General features: G+C 37.8%; 1 long non-coding RNA gene across 1 annotated transcript in view; it reads left to right on the top strand.

Annotated features, from left to right (window-relative positions):
* The first annotated feature begins 5734 nt into the window (after window positions 1–5734).
* The window catches only part of LOC126064799 (uncharacterized), a 50492-nt gene continuing 38794 nt past the window's right edge, over window positions 5735–17432 (top strand). Inside the window, exon 1 of the long non-coding RNA XR_007514642.1 lies at window positions 5735–5797. This is a non-coding gene — a long non-coding RNA (uncharacterized LOC126064799). The remainder of the gene's footprint in view (window positions 5798–17432) is intronic.

The following is a 17432-nucleotide window of genomic DNA, read 5'->3' on the forward strand; positions in this document are numbered from 1 at the left end:
AAGATATTAAATCAATGATATCAGTCTAACACCCTTCCATGTCTACATGCCATGACTTTGTGTAGGCCTATTTCTATGCCCCTAACACTTTCCAGAAGGAGCCCTGGTGGCACAGTAGTTAAATCCTAGGTTGCTAACCGAAAGGCTGGCTGTTTGAACCCACCAGCCTCTCTGCAGGAGAAAGACATGGGAGTCTGCTTCCATGAAGATTTACAGCCTTGGAAACCCTATGGGACAGTTCTATTCTGTCTTATAGTGTCTCTATACTCGATGCCAATGGGTTGATTTGGTTTTGGTAACACTCTTCAGAGGGGCATTGGTGGTTCAGTGGTAGAATTTTTGCCTTCCATGCAGGAGGCTTGAATTCAATTCCCAGCCAATGCACCTCATTGCGTGCAGCTACTATCCATCAGCCGGTGGAGCTTGCATGCTGCTATGATGCTGAACAGATTTTGTGTAGCTTCCAGACTAAAACAGACAAGGATGAAAACCCTAATGATCTACTTCCAAAAATCAGCCAATGAAAACCCTATGAATCACAATGGTTTGGTCCCCAACCAATCACAAGGTTGGCTCAGAACCAGGCAACATTTTATTCTATTGAGCATGAGATCTCTGTGAGTCTGGGGCTGACTCCATTGCACCTAAAAACACCACCCTCAACCTGCTAAGTTGAATCTGTCACTATAAAAGTCAACCTCTTCTACAACCTCTTCCACATAAGATAGTGTTGCTCTACCGTAATCCTTACCTCTCCTATCACTCCCACCACTGAAGATCTGATGTACCTTCACATGGAGGCCACAACCACATTTGCCTAGGCCTTCACAGGTTTTAGCCTCTTCTATTTGTGCAAAAATATTCAACACCTCCCTCTGCTCATCTTGTCAGGCTTAAGAGTTCTTTCTATGCATAGTTTAATCATCACTAACTGAAGTTCTTGACCTTTCAAGTGTTCCAAGTAATAGAAACTTTTTTTTTTCCTTTTCAGATTCCTACTTTCAATCCCATACAATAGTCTTAAATACTTAGTTTCAGAAGTGAGATAATTGCTCATTCTATCCTAATATCTTCACTTTGTTGAAATAAACTGTTGGACACTTCCAAAGAACAACATTCCTTGTATGTGCTTTAATTTGAATGAACTTATACCAAGATTTAATGGTAACCTGCTGATTCTTCATCAGGACGGTTAGATCTTTCTTACCATTAAATCTTGGTATAAGTTCATTCAAACAAAGTTTTACCTAATTAAAAAATTATGTCCTTTAATTAACTCCCACTACCTACCTTCTGTGATGCACTTGATTGTGAACATTTTTCCATTAGTATATATTTTCAATCAGTAACATGCCTATTTGGAGGAGCTACGTTCCTGTCTCTTGAAGTGCCCTGGATTGTTCCATAAGGATTCTTATTAGATGTTTGTAACGATATACTGAACTCTCAAGCTAATACATTTAGGGACTGCTATATTATTGACTTTTTTTTTTTTTTTATATTATTGACTTTCTTTGGTGGATGGGAATTGCCTTTCATATCATCTGTCCACTATCATGTATAATTATTCTGGAAACCCCTAAAATGCCTGAAATTTATTTCATCTTCTACATTATCTCTATCTACCTCTTACCTCTTCTTGTAATATCCATTATATGTGTTAGCTTTTTCCATCTACCTATTCCAGTAAAACCTCCCAACTGAAAGAAAGGGAAGTAGGGGATCTGTACACAAGAACCTAGGTCTGTAGCTTACATTACCCCAAATAAAAAGAAAATAAGGAAGAACTTCTTAGGCAGTGAGATTTGCACGACTTTCGTCATGACCAAGAATGACTTCAGTAATTGTGTCCCAGATTACAGAAGCCTTCCACTCATTACTAATTCAATGAGTATATTTAATAATAATAATAAACTCAATGAAAATATTTAAAAATAATAATTAAAAAATAAGCAAATGACTCAAAGTCAACCCAGGTCTTATTAGCTTAATATGGTTTGTAATTGGAGCAAGATCAATCATGTTTTTCTGGTTCTCGGGGAAGATAGCATCATAAAAACTCACTCTGGACCTGATATTATTTTTTAGGATTTCCAAAGGATAGACACAAAACTAGGCCTGGTCTAAGTTCATGGTAAGTAGGAATGGAAACAACCCAAGAATGCCATCTGCTGTACTCAGTGCTGATTTAAAAAGATGAGAGTTCATACATTTTAAAAACTTTACTCAAATGGCAGACCGCTTCCAAATCTGGTAGTATCTTAACCATTCCCTTATCGCAACCAAAGCTAATTTTTTCTACCCTTTTTTTTCTCTACCTATCACAAGAATCCATCACCAGAGTAAAATGTTCCAAATCTAATCCTCCCTACTGAGACCCTGCCTTCATATAGCCACATGGGATTGCCATGAGTTGGAATTGACTCCACGGCAACAGGTAAATGAAATTATCCACATTTACTAACTTGTTTCCTTCAGGTTTGCAACTGAGACCAAAGCTCCCATCGTTGCTAGTTGCCAGTCAGGTAACCCCTGGTTTATGGCTACCCCATGCACAATGGAGTGAAATGTTACCCAGTCCTCCATCATCCCATGATCGGTTGCAGATTGAATGCTTCTGATCCATAGGGTTTTCATTGGCTGATTTTTGAAAGTAGATGGCCAGGCCTTTCTAGTTCATCTTAGTCTGGAGGCTTCACTTAAACCTGTTCACTATCATAATAGCAACAAGTAAGTCTCCACTGACAGAAGGGTAATGGCTATACATGAGGTGCATTGTTGGGGAATCAAACCTTGGTCTCCCTTATGGAAAGGGAAAATTCTACCACTGAACCACTGATGCACCTACAAGGAATACCTTACCAGCACACAACTACAAACTAGTGAAATTTGTTTTCAGGATGGGGCCCTTCTTGGTGTTTCCCTCTTGTTCATACCCTCCTTAACTCTTGTTGCTTTGTCCTCAAACTGCCAAGCACAGTTAAAACCTGCTCTGATGGAAGGACCTGCATTTGTCTTACCTCTGTGTAAGTGAATGGAAACAGTATTAAAGTATCACCTATTTCAGGGCCACTTGCTCTTAATAGGAGCTCTGGCAGCACAGTGGTTAAGTGCTAGGCTACTAACTGAAAGGTTGGCAGTTAGAACCCACCAGCTGCTCCTCGGCAGAAAGTCTGCTTCCATAGATTGATAGCCTTGAAAATCTAATGCAGCAGTCTGCTTCCATATAGCAGTCTGCTTCCATAGATTTATGGCCTTGGAAACCCTATGGGGCAGTTCTTCTCTGTCCTATAGCATCGCTATGGGTTGGAATCGACTCCTTGGCAATGGGTTTGGAACTTTACAGTTTACAAACTGTTTCATGTTCATTGATTATTAGAAATTTTCACAGTTCCTCAAGGTAGGTATTGCCTGTCGCTGTCGAGTCAATTCCTACTCATAGTAACCCTATAGGACAGAACAGAACTGCCCCAAAGGATTTCCAAGGCTTTAATCTTTACAGAAGCAGACTGCCAAATTTTTCTCCAGCAGAGCAGCTGGTGGGCTTAAACTACGGATCTTTTAGTTAGTAGCCAAACGCTTAACTACTGCACAACCAGAGATCCTTACGGTAAGCATTAGTAACTTCATTATACATAAACGCTTCAATGCATTGGCCCCGGTGACAGGGATAATAAGGGCCCAGAGCCTGGATCTGAGTTCATATATGTTTGATTAAAATTATTTCTGATAGAGTACACATGCCTTACAAGGGCTTAAAGCCTTAGTCTAGTTGGAAAAATCCTGATGCAAATTTCAGGCAGGGAAAATTTGGTGAGTCTCTGGGCGGTACAAATGGTTAATGTGCTCAGCTGCTAACAAAAAGGTTGGAGGTTTGGGTCTACCCAGAGGCACCTTGAAAGAAAGTCCTGCTGATCAACTTCTAAGAAATCAGCCTCTGAAAACCCTACAGAGCACAGTTCTACTCTGACACATGTGGGGTTGCCACGAGTTAGAGTTGGCTCTGTGGCAACTGTTTTTTTGCTTTGTTTTTTGGGGGGTTTAAGATTTGATAAATAGGGAAATGTGAACATTCTGGAATCTATCAGACTTGGATGAATTTTATTTAATTTGATTGCCTGGTATGTCTTTAAAAATATCCCAATATAATTACCTGATACTAAGGTAATGAACAAAGGATTCAGATACTCTATTTGATGGATAAGAGAAACTCCACTGGGTATTTTCTGGATAAAGCTCTTCAAGTCTGTCTTTTAGCTTGCAAGCCAAATTGAAGCCTAGTGTACTTCTTAAGGAAACCCTGGTGGCATAGTAGTTAAGTGCTACGGCTGCTAACCAAGAGGTCGGCAGTTCAAATCCACCAGGCACTCCTTGGAAGCTCCATAGGGCAGTTCTACTTTGTCCTATAGGGTTGCTATGAGTCGGAAACGACTCGACGGCAGTGGGTTTGGTTTTTTGGGTTTTGGGTACTTCTTAATGGGCAAAAATATCTCTGTCCCAACTTTGTTTTCAAGTGCTGGTGGTACAGTGGTTAAGAGCTAAAACCGTTAACCAAAAGGTTGGTAGTTCGAATCTACCAGTTGCTCCTTAGAAACCCTATGATGCCGTTCTACTCTGTCCTGTAGGGTTGCTATGAGTCAGAATCAACTTGAAGGCAATGGCTATTTTTAATTTTTAACTTTATTTTCCTTCCTTCTCCCTTTCTTAGTGTTGCTTTTTGTCTCCCTATGTACCCTGGTTTTATTTGCATAAACCCCTCATGCTAAGCCCTAAGGTTAAGCCTTAAATATTAACCTGTCATGAATAGCCTCCTCTAGCTTGCCCATTTCACCCTTCTGCTGTCCAATACCTGCTAGAGAAAAAAATAAGGCAAATTAACCTTTCAGCATGTGGCTCGTGGTTTGGTCTGTGTGATTATAACTCCTCCTTAGTGTCTTTCAGAAATTATTAAGTGACACTTTCTATCTATATTGCCTTAGTGTTCAACTCACTCTGGATAAGTTTGGAATGGCACTTTGAACATTATAGTAAATATTTCATGTAGTAACTGCTTAGTAGATTGTTGTTCTAATATTAATTAAACTTTATTAAGTAATTCCTATGCCTCATGATGCATAATAAATATACCAAATAGTCAACATAATGCCTTTGTAATCCTAGGAGGTCAGTGCTATTAACATCTTGTTTAGTAGGTGGTGAAACAGACTTGGAAAGGTAAGTTGGTTACCTAGAATTTCATGAGTAATATGTGGTAGACCCAGGATTTCAAACCCAACAATCTGACTCCACTCTCCAGTTTGTTATGGTTCATTTGAAGGCTGCCTAGTGGTGTGGAACACAGCAGCTCACATATAGGAAATGACTTAAAAATTAATTTATTACCTTAAAAGATCCTAGTGTTCAGCCTGAATTAAGGAATTTCTCTTGAAGTCTGTGTCATTTTAAAATGCTGCATTTGTACTGCATTTTAATTGTTTTCTGTCAATTTGTCACCAACATGGTATAGGCAGCTGAATATTTTATATTGAGCCCTGAAGCTGAGATGAGGTCTAGTGATACCCTTGGTGATAATCTTAGGAAAAGGGATGTTTGCAGTGGAAAATCCAGAACTTCCTGTGGGCCTTGAGTTGCACCCTGACCTGCTCGAGGGTAGTTCTCACACTAGAAAAGGAAGTCCTGCCTGCTCAGGCATTTGGCAGAAAGCCCAATGAAACTGGCTTTGTTTTGGTGAGAACGGCTGATCTGTGAAGAATGCTTGCATACAGGGGAGATAAATAGGACATTTTCCAAGGTTCAGGTAACTGTAGGAACCTGTAAAGACAGCATTTTTGGAATATGTTTGCAGGATATTGGGGAGGGCAGGAGATATACCATTGGATGCCTGGGTGGGAGTTGACTGAAGTTTAATTTGTAGGCACCTGCAGGTTCTACAAGGGATCATTAAGTTTTTGTTTTGCAAAATTGGGATGAAATAACTGATATTGCTTACCAATCTTCTATGTCTTTGTATTGCCTCTTATGCTGCAAGATTAAAGTAAAACAGTAAGGGAAATAATAATAGCTTCTGTGTATTGAAAACCTACGATGACCTGAATTTTGAATGCCTATTTTTTTTTTTTTTTATAAAGGCACTGGTTTAACTGACATTTTAACAACTGTATTTTTATTCAAAGAACGTGCACTTTCTGCATTTGTTTCCCAACTGGACCCTCCTTCTGAAGGTATTTTTGTAAGCTTGGCTATGCCAATTTTTTTTTTTTTTTTTTTTTTTACATGTTGCCTTAAAAACAAATTAACATAGTGTGCTCAAGAAAATATTTTGCCAGGAGGGTGGAGGGAGAGGGGGAAGAGGGAAGGGGGAATGAAGGAAAGGGGAGGAGGGAGGGCCAGCTGGCAAACAAATGTAGAAGGCACATGTTCTTTGCATATTATGGCAATGTTCTCAAAGAAACCTGTAGATTTCTATGCCCATTTTATATATTGAAGAGGAAATGTAAGCTCAGAAAAAATAATTTCTGAAGATCACATAGCTGTATATTATAGAATTGAGATTCTATATGTGTTTGTTTACTCAAGCCCATTTCAAGAATGGAAACATTTGCCAGTAACTAATTGAAAACCCTGGTGGTGTTAGTGGTTAAGAGCTAGGGCTGCTAACCAAAAGGTTGGCAGTTTGAATCCACCAGGTGCTCCTCGGAAACTCTACAGAAGTTCTACTCTGTCCTATAGGGTTGCTATGAGTTGGAATCGACTCAACAGTAACAGGTTTGGTTTGGTTTAGCATATCATATTCCCTACTCCCACTTACAGTATGGCCCCTGTAAGCATACTAAGTGTCAGTGAACTTCTCTTCATTAGGTAAACTGGAATGTTTTAGGTCCTGGGAGTAAACTACCTACTGTTTTTTATCATTTACCATAATCAAAGTATGCTGACTCACCATTTTCTCTGCCATGACCGTGGGAGATTGTACAACTCCCTATTCAAATTAGAACTGGCTGCACTAGTCTCATTTGCAAGACAGAGTTTATGGTCATTATCAACCAAATGTCTGTCAGATTGCAGGTATGCAGACCAGCAATTTTACATGTTTATATTCCATAGGGTTACTCTTTTAGGCTGGGCTCCGTGTGTGGTGGTTGGAAGATAATTACAAATTTTTCAGGGTATCTCAAAGATCTAACTGAATGTCAAGTTTCTCTTTATTTCATTAACTCACTGAGCCAAATTTGCTGAAAACTTTTATATTTCAGGTTTTAATATCCACTTTCGTTTATACACGATTTGACACTACTTCAAACTCACATGAAGATATATAAATTCAGGTGAAACCACAGGTATTTATGGAAATTGCATTCCTGGATTAGCCTATTCAAAACCCTTTAGCCCTGAGAGATAGAATTTCATTCTAGATAGATTAGCTCCACTCAATCTATGAGTCCCAAATCCTAGTTTTTGGCAAAAGTCCCTTGAACAGAAACTCAATATCGAGCCTCGCCCTTAAGCCTGACAAATGAGTCTTCTGTTTGGACTATAACATATACCTAAAGCAACGCATCTCAAATATTTTCACCGTTTAGGATATAGCCCAGGTTTTGTGGCTGTTACCAAAAACACCATAATTAAACCTTTTTGAGCAGCAGACACATGATTGTGTCCTGCCATCTTTCCATGGACAAATGACAATTTCGCCTGGGATTTAAAGGTAGAGCTAATGTTACAATCAAATGAAGGGGAAGATAGAGTAACATCTACTACCTTAGTTGACAAGTCCTGGAATCAAAGCTTCTTAGTCTCATCATCATTCCTACGAAGTTAAAGAAATTGGAGGTGGTGCAAATTGCAGGATATTTGAGAAAAGACTGAAATGCCCTTCTTTACAATAAACTATTTTTATGGTATGGTCTCAATGGTTCATTCACATGTCTGATGACTGACAGGGCATCCAGATGGCTAAGACCTCCTTTCATGAGAAATAGTTTCTGAGGAAGAAGTCACAGCTTGCTGTGGGAGAGTCAAGTAAACATGAGTTCAAATCCCAACTCTATCACTTATTAGCTTTGTGATCTTGAGATGTGACTAAAACTTCTCTGAGCCTCAGTTTGCTCATGTATGAGGTCAGGAGAGCAGGAAAACTTCATGAGAGGAGAGGAGAAGCACTACCGCCTTCTTTTCTGTGACCCCATAGATCTCTGGAAAGAGCCAGGACAGATAGAAAAGTTTGTATGCAAAACCAGCTGGACAATATTCCAGGTAAGGTAGCAGTATCTCAGGGCATCCTCTTCTGTGGCTTGAGGACTCCTTAGACAACGTGATGTCACAGATATAACCAGACTGAAGAATGCAGGAATGCAGCTAGGGACCTAAGCAAAAATGCTTCTATTCCCACCTACTGAAATCAAGAGTAACACCAATTCTACTAAGTGGCGGCATCATTGATGAACTCTGTTCTCTTATAATCAATAAGTATTCTGTGGTGAAATAATGCTTCTACCACAAGTACAATGAAGACATACTCATATAAATATTAGACATGTTTTTAGATTTAAGTCAAATTTTTTTTTTATTTTGACATGTATTTTTTTATCCTTTTCAAGTATGTGAATTAGTAAAAGGAGATGATCAGTTTAAAGTTTAACATAAATAGATATATGCAATATATTCTACAATGAACACATACTCAGATCTACATCAAGGAAACTAAACATAGAGATTTTATTTAGGTGCTCTTAAGGCTCGAACTAGAGAAAAGTGCAAGGCCCAGGTCTGTAAGAAAAAAAGGAAAAGTAGATTCCTGAATATGATCATAGACCAAGGTAAGTTCCTAGCCCAATTTCTTGGCACATGATTTTACTCAGGGTCACTCAAGAAGAAAATTGCATATATACATGGCACTTTTCCCCTCTAGTGATAATCTGAAAGCAACTCTCCTTTTATAGTAGGCAAATGCCATGGAGTATATTTTGGAAGAAAAGGTTATGCTGCTTCAGGGATAAAACATTATGCAACTCTTGAGACATAGCCAAAATATTGTTTCCAATTTATAGCTTTTTTGTGCTCTTTGGCAGTTCCATAGGTTAAAAGCCACCATTAGAACAGTTTTCTTATCAAAAATTTTAGCCTTAAATCTTTCTTTTGCTAACAAGATTAATGAAAGAAATGCTGATATAAGAAGAATATTAGTCAACAAACAAAAGGTGGTTAGTTAGGCATTGAAGTTCCTCAAGCTCCAAGGAAATATTAGACCTGTGGCTCTTTTTTGAGCCTTGTCATTTATGAGACTGAATCAATTCATTGATTATCATGATCTCAGCAGCATGTCCATGCAATGGAGGAGAGTATTATTGTTCAGAGATACTATTCATTTTACTACTTTAGTTGCCTTTTACTGAGTACAAAGCCATCCCAAAACACAGTGACTTAAAATAACAAGCACCGTGTCTTCATTATTATAATTTTTTGATGGTCTTGTCAGTCTCATGTAGCTACAGTAGGAGACTAGAATGCCTAATTGGCTCACTTACATGTCTGATGACTAGCAGTGGGCATCTGGATGGCTTGTTGTTGTCATTAGTTACCATCTAGTCAGCTCTGTCTCATAGGGACCCCATGTATAACAGAACAAAAAGTTGCCTGATCCCGAGCCACCTTCACAATCGTTAGTATGCTTGAGTTCATTGTCGAGGCCACTGTGTATTTTAAGTGCCTTCCGACCTAGGAGACTCATCTTCCAGCACTATATCAGATAATATCCTGTTGTGATCCATCAAGGTTTCATTGGCTAATTTTTGGAAGTAGATCACCAGGCCTTTCTTCCTAGTCTGTTTTAGTCTGGAAGCTTCACTGAAACTTCCATGTTGTCCCTGCTGGTATTTAAAATATCAGTGGCATACCTTCCAGCATCATAACAATACTCAAGCCACAACAATATGACAAACTGACAGACATGTGGTGGTATGGATGACTAGAACCTCTCTTTTTCCACATAGTTTTTCACATGGCTACATCAGGCTTCTTTACTTGATGGTTGAATTTGTCACAGGACTAGCCTAGACTCAGTGAGAGGGGAAAAAAATCTCTCTCTCCATGGGAGAAGTGACAAAGAATTTGTGGCCGTCTTTAATCTACCACACCTACCCTTAAGTGCTGTTAGTCAAAAGGATATCTTTTCCTTCTTCTTATTGTGTTTTTTTATTTCTTCTTTATTTTCTTCAAATCTCACCATTTGCATTCTGTCTGCAAAGACTGCAGAGATTTCATAGACAGTTGTCTTTGTCCTTGCAGTACTGGCATTTCTAGAGGGCCTCTTGGAGTCCAGGAGCAGGACTTCTTCTGTGGGCTGAGTATTGGCAAATAGATTTAGCTCAGTGATGATGGCCTAGCCTGGGAGACCACTTGAAAGTAGTCTAGGCAAGCTAGCCCAGAGTATACCAATGTTTGGTCCAGATTCCCGCCTGAGTCCTGCGTTTGTGACTAGATGGCTGGACCCTGCCAAGTTCACAATGAAGATATCGAACAAACAGGCAGACACCTGCTGACTCTGCATGCCAGGGCAAGGCAGCTCTGCTCTTCTCTCCCCACACCCACAGCACATCTCATCCCTGGATAATGACAGGTCTCATCTTTATTAAGTAAATCACATCAGCACTGTAGCACTCCCATAAACTCCTTGACCTTGCCAAATTTGCAGAACCCAAAGCATTAGGAGCACTTGGCCACGGAGTTTAAAGCAGTTGCTTAGGGTTGACTTTTAAATGGATATCTGTAGATATACTCTGATCTAAATTCTTGGATAATAATGCGAATTTTTATCAAGGAACATTAATTTTTTTTTCTTTTAGATTGATATAAGGTAATGTTTTCTTCTTTAGTTATTAGAGGTCAGACGAACAAAGACTTCTAGGAATTATAGGTCCAATAGGTCTTCCTAGATATAAAGCCCAAATTTGTTTGTAAAATATTTGACCTCAATCATTGCCAACAGAATTACAGGCTTCTAAACTCTTGGGTGGCCTTTGTCTGGTCTTTTGACTATAAAATGCATATGGAAGTTTCTAGTAGTTGTTGTAATAGTTTTCAGCCCTTTCAGCTTGAATAAAACCAATTTCAGTAGAAAATTAGGTTGTAAAAAGTGGTGTAGGGGTTTTGAGGATCACTCCACGTTGTTATTTAAGTGAATGTTCATGGCTTAGGAACTGATTTTTTTACATGGCTCTATCAGGCTTCCGCTCTCTAAGGGAGAAGAGTGAAATAAAGCAGGAGGAATAAATGGATTCTGTCCCTTGCAATGGAGGCAATAAAGTCTAACAGAAACAAGCTAAACAAGTCCATATCTAAGTTCAAATGGTTAAATTAAGGGCAAAGTTTTGATTATGTAATATTGACTATTCTATGATAGCAGAATTACTAAATGAACTAATAAAAAGAAATGCTAAGTATCAAAATGAGTACTAAGCTTTGATAGGAGCAATGAGCAAAAGATGAGAGTGAAGGGGGCAGATAGGTATATTGGCAAAAAGTGTTCATATTCTTTTCTTTCTTCACCTCTTCAGATAACTTTGTGCCTACATGATGGAAAGAGTTTACATTTAGGGATCTAAGAATAAGCACACAGCCTCATGTAGACATAGAGGTTTTGAAAGAATTAAAATGGGAGTCAATAAGAAAGAAAGAATATTTTAGGAGAGCCTTTATCAATTTTCTTTGATTTTAGTCCCATTGATGATTCTGGTACTTTCTTCTTTATTCTTCCTAGTGCTCTGATATTCTTCTCATCATATTTTCATTTTTTTCCACTTGTAATTATGTGCATTCATTTAAGTTCATCCTTAGTCCCTTCCTCTAACTGCATCATGAGCACTTGAAGAGCAAAATCATGTCTTTTACTCCCATTGTAATTTTCTCCTGCCTAAAACAGTGCTCTGAGTTCTTTGGGACTTAGTATATGCTCTTGATTGATAAAGGGAAATTATCATATTTTACATTAACACCAGCACTGTGGGCCTTCTCATTGCTTCATGATGACTGCTAGTAGGTGGGTAATTACCACCATCTTTTGTGCCACAGTTTGCATGTGTGATGGTTAAGAAGGAAACTCAGATCTGCCTCTGAGCCCAGGCTTCTGTGAAAACCAACTTTATAACTATGAGCAAGCTGCGTAGTATCTTTAGACCTAGGTATCTTCACCAATAACGCAGGGATAATAATAGTATATATCTCATTATATTGTTATAAAAATTGATTGAGATAATGTATGTAAGACACTTAAAGTATCTGGCATATAGTTAGACTCAATAAATGTTAGCTGCTACCATTATTATCATCTTCATTGCACTGGACCATCCTTTTTATGTGCTCTAATACATGAAGTTTACGACACTCATTGATGTTAGTTCTAAATTATTTGTTAGTTCATTCATTCATTCATACCTTTGCTAGCATGACCTCAAGCCAGATAAATATCTATTCAAAAGTATCTCCTTATTTTAAAGAATTCTTATTTTTTTTTTTTAGAGTTACTGCTATGAAGATTTTTTTAGGAAATTTGAACTGTTTTCTCAGTCTCTCACATTGAACATATCACCATTTGTAGACACCAACTTTTACAAATTTCATTTTATAAATAACTGTCTTAATCTTGCCATTGTACTTTCCTCACAGTATCTGCCTGAAACTTTATTTTACTGGCTGAGATTTCTATCGTCCATTGTCTTTTTAACATTGTTCTTAACCATGCCCAAGTCCAAAGGCCATTTGGTGATGACACATTATAAATAACATTATTACTATAATTAAAAGGTTGGATCAAAGTGGCTCAGCAGGAAAATGTACTCACCTTTGCCTTGCAGTCAGGCTTGGGTCACTGGGGTCATTAACCCTACTTGTCCTAGCTGATAAAATGTTCTTCTGTGGGCAAGGTGATGATTTGCACAGTGGACATGCCTGACACTTGACTAGTGTGATTTGACTTTATTCCAAGTAAGTTTTAAATCCATAATATTCATTGACTGCTTACTCTACACTTTTATTGTGCTTTTATGCAGATTATTCAATTTTTATAAAAATCTATTCAACTGTATAGTTCTCTAGCTCAAATCTAATCTTGTCAATATATAAAATAAACTGTCTACTTATTAGAGGAAAAACAAAATATAGTCATAATGCAATATATTATTTTGTAACTAGTGGGTAATATAATGACCTTTAATCTGGATTCCCTTCCATTATCTCTTCCTTCTATCTCCGTGGTAGCTAAGTTGCCATTGCTTTGGGTAGAAGAGTCAGGGCCAGAATGTTCTGGAAGGTGCGTGTGTGAGATGACGTCTACAGTTTTGCAAAGCTCTCTGGGGAAACCTGGTGTTACACCACCTTTCTTTCCTGCTTACTCTGGGAACCCTAGAGGTTCTGTTTCCTCTCCCCAAGTGAATAGAGACCAACACATGAAAGAAAAAAAAGAGAGTATTAAAAAAGTATCCTTGTGCTCTTTTAAAACCTAATTTCTTAATTTTACTCATTTTTTCTTTCTTTTTTTTTTTTTTTTTTTTTTACTGATTCAAAGTTAAAAAGAGAATAGAATACTATAATGAGCGGTAGTTTGCTATACAGCATGAGTAAAAAATTGCTTTTTGCGTCCTTCAAGGAAAATGTTTAAAATAACCAAGATAAAATAAAATTTGCCAGGGTGTGGAAGAGTCTCTATTGAACAGGTAGTAGCGCAAGAAATGTTCACAATAGCAACATAAACAAAGGACTGTCGGAGGTCTCCTAGGAAATTATCATTTTTATATCTGTTTTTTGGCAAACTGATTTCATTGACTGGTTTAACCATCTTTAATTTAGGGCATTTGAAATTTAATTTGTTCATGCTGAGAATCAGCAAAACCAAAAAAGAAAGGAAAAAAAAAAAAAAAAAAAAACCTGTTGCCGTGGAGTCAATTCCAACTCATAGCGACCCTATAGGACAGAGCAGAACTGCCCCATAGAGTTTCCAAGGAATGCCTGGTAGATTCAAACTGCCAACCATTTTGATTAGTAGCCATAGCACTTAACCATTATGCCACCAGGGTTTCTAAGAATTAGCCAAACTATATATTTATATAAATATGATAAATACATATATAATAAAAGAATGTTTTATATATATATACATATATATATGTATATATACACACATATATTTGTTGTTGCTAGGTACCATCCAGTCGATACCGACTCATAGCACCTTATGTACAACAGAAGGAACCACCGCCCAGTCCTGCACCATCCTCACAACCATTGCTGTGTCTGAGCGCATTATTGCAATCTGTGTCAATCCATCTCGTTGAGGGTTTTCCTATTTTTCTCTGACCTTCTACTTTACCAAACATGATGTCCTTTTCTAGGGATTGATCTCTCATGATAACCTGTCCAAAGTACATGAGATGAAGTCTCACCATCCTTCCTTCTAAGGAGCATTCTGGCTTTACTTCTTCCAAGGCATATTTGTTCTTCTGGTAGTCCATGGTATATTCAATATTCTTCACCAACATCATAATTCAAATGCATCAGTATTTCTTCAGTCTTTTTTACTCATTGTCCAGTTTTCACATGCATATGAGGAAATTGAAAATACCATGGCTTGAGCCAGGCGCACCTTAGTCCTCAAGGTGACATCTTTGCTTTGTAACACTTAAAAGAGGTCTATTTGCAGAAAATTTGCCCAGTGCAATATATCCATTGATTTCTTGACTGCTGCTTCCATGGGCGTTGATTGCGAATCAGAGTAAAATGAAATCCTTGACAGCTTCAATCTTTTCTCCGTTTATCATGATGTTGCTTATTGGTTCTTATTGACCCAGTTATAAGGATTTTTCTTTCTGTTAAGATATAATCCATACTAAAGTCTGTAGTCTTTGATCTTCATCAGAAAGTGCTTCAAGTCCTCTTCACTTTCAGCAAGCAAAGTTGTGTCATCTGCATATCACAGATTGTTAATGAGTCTTCCTCCAATCCTGATGCCACATTCTTCTTTATATAGTCCAGTTTATCAGATTATTTTCTCAGCATACAGATTGAATACGTATGGTGAAATTATACGACCCTTAGCACACCTCTCCTGATTTTAAACTACAAAGTAACCACTTGTTCTGTTCAAACAACTGCTTGTTGATATGTGTACAGCTTCTGCATGAGCACAATTAAATGTTCTGGAATTTCTATTCTTCTTAATGCTATCCATAATTTGTCTTAATCCACATAGTTGAATGCCTTTGCATAATCAATAAAACACAGGTAAACATCTTTCTGAAGTTCTTTGCTTTCACCCAGGATACATCTGACATCAGGAATGATACCCCTTGTTCCTCTTCTGAATCCTGCTTGAATTTCTGGTATTTCCTAGATGTACCACTGCAACTGTTTTAGAGTTATCTGCACTGTAATTTTACTTGCATGCAATATGAATTATATTGTTGTACAATTTCCTCATTTAGTTGGATAACCTTTCTTTGGAATAGACACGTATTTGGATCTTTCTAGTCAGTTGGCCAGGCACTTATCTTCCAAATTTCTGGGCAGAGCCAAGTGAGCACTTCCAATGTTGCATCCACTTGTTGAAATACCTCAACTGGTATTCAGTCAATTTCTGGAGTCTTGTTTATTGCCAATGCCTTCAGTGAAGCTTGAACTTCTTCTTTCAGCACCAGCCCTTCTTATTCATGTGCTACCTCCTGAAATAGTTGAATGTTGACAAGTTATTTTTGGTACAGTGACTCTGTGTATTCCTTCCATCTTCTTTTGATGCCTCCTGTGTCATTCAATCTTTTGCCCATAGAACCCTTCTATCATATATATATATATACATGATATGGCATGTATTTAGCTAATTTTAATTAATACCATTAATATCACATGCAAGTTAAATTATGCTGAAGATAATTAAAAAATGATTCAACCAGCACATCAACAGACAACTGCCAAGAATTCGAACCAGATTCAGAAAAGAATGTGCAATATCACTGCTCATGTAAGACAGATCTTGGATGAAAGCAGAGAATACCAGAAAGATGTTTACCTGTGCTTTATTGCCTATGCAAAGGCATTCAACTAAGTGGATCGTAATAAATTATGGATAAGATTGCAAAGAATGGAAATTCCAGAATACTTAATTGTGCTCATGCGGAACCTGTACGTAGACCAAGAAGCAGTTGTTTGAAGAGAACAAGGGAATGCTGCATGGTTTAAAGTCAGGAAAGGTATGCGTCAGGGTTGTATCCTTTTATTATGCATATCAATCTGTATGCTGAGCAAATAATTGGAGAGGTTGCACTATATGAAGAAAAATGCAGCATCAGGTTTGGAGAAAGACTCATGAACAACCTGCAATATGCAGATAATGAAACATGACCTTGCACGCTGAAAGCGAAGAAGACTTGAAGCACCTATTGATGAAGATCAAAGACTACAGACTTTAGTATGGATTATATCTCAACAGAAAGAAAACAAATCCTCACAACTGGGCCAATAATCAACATCATGATAAATGGAGAAAAGATTGAAGTTCTCAAAGATTTCACTTTACTTAGATCCACAATCAATGCCCATGGAAGCAGCGGTCAAGATATCAAAAGATGCATTGCATTGGGCAGATCTTCTGCAAAAAACCTTTAAAGTGTTACAAAACAAAGATGCCACTTCGAGGACTAAGATGCACCTGACCCTAGCTGTGACGTTTTCAATTGCGTCATATGCATGTGAAAGCTGGACGATGAATAAGGAAGACCAAAGAAGAGTTGATGCCTTTGAATTATGGTGTTGACAAAGAATATTGAATATACCATGGACTACCCGAAGAACAAACAAATCTGTCTTGGCAGAAGTACAGCCAGAATGCTCCTTAGAAGTGAGGATGGTAAGACTTCGTCTCACATACTTTGGATATGTTATCAGGAGGTATCAGTCCCTGAAGAAGGACATTATGCTTAGTAAAGTAGACGGTCAATGAAAAAGAGAAAAACCTTTAATGAGATGGATTTTCACAGTGGATGCAGTAACAGGCTCAAACATAGCAATGATTGTGAGGATGGCGCAGGGCTGGGCACTGTTTCATTGAGTTGTACATAAGGTTTGCTATGAGTGGGAGCTGACTCAAGGTCACCCAACAACAATAACAACAACATACGATGTGACATGTTTTTAGCTAATTTTAGATGAGCTGCTATGTTTGTATATATGCATAATAATATCCCCTCATTAACAATTTATGCAATACTGTACTTTGAGGATATTATAAACGGTGAGAATAAAAATTTAACCATTGATTATGAAACATCTGCAACAACTTATTCAATTGGCTTCTCCACTTAAATCATCAACTCTTTTTATTTTTTTAATGTACTTTAGATGAAGGTTTACAGAACAAACCAACTTCTCATTCAACAGTGCATGTATTGTTT

The sequence above is a fragment of the Elephas maximus genome, chromosome 2 (genome assembly GCF_024166365.1).
Source record: "Elephas maximus indicus isolate mEleMax1 chromosome 2, mEleMax1 primary haplotype, whole genome shotgun sequence".
Lineage (NCBI taxonomy): Eukaryota > Metazoa > Chordata > Mammalia > Proboscidea > Elephantidae > Elephas > Elephas maximus.